At 32.3% G+C, this 2,500-nt stretch overlaps 1 protein-coding gene across 3 annotated transcripts in view; it reads right to left on the bottom strand.

Moving 5' to 3' along the window:
* coro7 (coronin 7) overlaps positions 1–2,500 on the bottom strand; it is a 119,898-nt gene that overhangs the window by 106,278 nt on the left and 11,120 nt on the right. The window lies entirely within an intron of this gene.

Raw genomic sequence — 2,500 nt, 5'->3', positions numbered from 1 at the left:
ATGTAACATCTAAATATCCTACAAAATAATTATACATTTTTTTATTTACATATAACATATGAATAATAATAACAGTAATAATACCCTGTGTCTACATTTACAAGCAAGACTGCTCTAACATCAACGTCATAACTCATTTTTCCCACACTCGCCATACCGTTGCATCAAACCTAACTACAGCTCTTTTATCAAGCGACTAATGTGACTCTTAAAGTGTTGTTTGAGAGCGCCGTGTCTGGACTGTTACGATCATGTGGTATTTGTTATGAGTCTGTGAAGAGAACTGGCAGAGAAAAGCCCCGCTGCAGACTGAGCTCGCCGTCGAAATCAGCTCAGTCAATCAGTGACCATCAGACGACCCCGTCACTCTCAAACACAGCCAATCGGACGCTAATGAGAGCAGGCTGCGACAAAACACATCCCTAATGAAGAGCAGAGACCGACCGAGCCAAGGAACACAAACACACGCTCAATACTGCATTTAACAATTCTTGTGAATAATTGTTACAGATAACTTTGTTTATTTATTTTTTTTTTTTAATGAGCAATCTTAGTGTTATAAATCAAACTGCAGTTGGGTTGTTTTAATGAAGTAACAATAACTTAAATAAATACGCACTGTAAAAAAAAAAAACAATTGCTGCGATTTTAACAGTAAAAAAAAAAAAAAAAAAAAAAACTGTAAAAAATGCTACCGCAAAAACCTGTTTAATGGTTAATGGTAAATTCCTGTAAAATTTACAGGAAGGCATAAAATAGACATTTTATAATATATATATATATATATATATATATATATATATATATATATATATATATATATATATATATATATATATATATTTATATATTTTTATATATATATATATATTTTTTTTTTTTTTTAATATATTTGTTTATTCAGTTGTATGTTACATCCAATGTCATTAAATATTTCAGTTTAATGAGTCTCGCCATGATGGTGTTTAGTGTATTTCAAAGATACAAAACAGATTTCAGTCCTTTAATAGGTGATGTATTAACAGTACATCAGTTAACGAAATTACGGCATCTAACCGTAAATTTTACTTAAAACCCTAAAACGCCGTTACCATATTTGTTACGGTTGAACTCCAGCACAGATGCCATTTGTTTTTTACTGTAAATTTAATACGATTTTTTATTTATTTATTAATTTTTACAGTGCAGGTAATTTACAAAATTAAAGTTCACTGAAAGTATATTTTTTGGTAACACTTAACTACAACTTTTCCCTCAATGAATCCCTAATTTGCTGCTTATTAATAGTTAGTACGACGGTTAAGTTGAGGTGTTAGAATAAGGTCATTTGTCAGCAAAAGCACGTAACTCCGCGTTTCATGTTTTACAGTTTAATAACTCGTTTCATCTCTGTAATCTCCTCAGATGGCCGACGAAGGTTGCTGTTGCTGATCATAGACTGCATGGATGTGATTGGACGCGACGCACGGATCTTTTCTCTCGTCACTGTAATGCACTGCTTTTGCAAGATTCGGCGAAAACATTTCGTTGTACAAGTTTAGCCGTAACTATACTGTAGTGTGCGGATTCAAAAACACACAAGAGCACAAAGCCGCAGCCGCGAGCCCATAAACCAGCACCTGCTTTAACGCTCTGATCACGTCCACGAGTCTCTGAGGATGAAAGGGTTTTCTGCTGTTAAACACGCCTCCAAACGAGGCCCGTCACGAGCCGCTCGACCGTTCACCTCACGGAGAAAACAGCTGCAATCCAACACACATGTTGGCGGCGCTGATTTACTTTAATAAGGAGGATCTGGGGAGACTGAAGGGCCTTTTCGCCTAAATTACAGCTAGACTCGACCCGAGCTCAGATGTTGATCCAGTGTCACGTTTCACACTTTGACCCGTTTTTGCTTTTCTCTCTCGATATTTTAGGATGAATTCTGATTATTCTTAACAGTTTAATACAATAAATAAATTTAAACACATAAAAATAAATTAAATGTATAACATTTTTTAAATACTAATAAAAACAGATACAGATATCAGCTTAAAATATTTTCCTAAACTAACCAATAAATATATAAATATTAAAAATTATGTATATTTAGGTATAAATATTTGATAATGCATAAGTAAATAATAAAATATATATAAATATAATTTTGTAAAATATTTAAAACGTTCTAAGTTTACAATATTTCTAATACATTAATATAAAATGTATAAATACATGTAAAAGGTTATCTAATAAAATAACTGTTTTTTAAATGCATACATTTAATATAAAACCGTTGAAAAATTATATGAAGTTATATTAAATAAAATACAGCTTTTAAAATACCTAAATAATATGTATATAAATGTTCAGTATTTTGGGAGAGAGAGAAAAAAACAAATCACAAAGCATTCAGTGCAAACTCCTCATGAAGTAATCAAGAGCCGTCACGCACACGTAAACTCCAGCATCCTCTGAGAGCACTAAACAGGCTGCAGCTCTGTTATTATTTCTTTATGGA

Source organism: Puntigrus tetrazona, chromosome 3, assembly GCF_018831695.1.
Source record: "Puntigrus tetrazona isolate hp1 chromosome 3, ASM1883169v1, whole genome shotgun sequence".
Lineage (NCBI taxonomy): Eukaryota > Metazoa > Chordata > Actinopteri > Cypriniformes > Cyprinidae > Puntigrus > Puntigrus tetrazona.
This window is presented reverse-complemented; position numbering and strand designations above follow the sequence as displayed.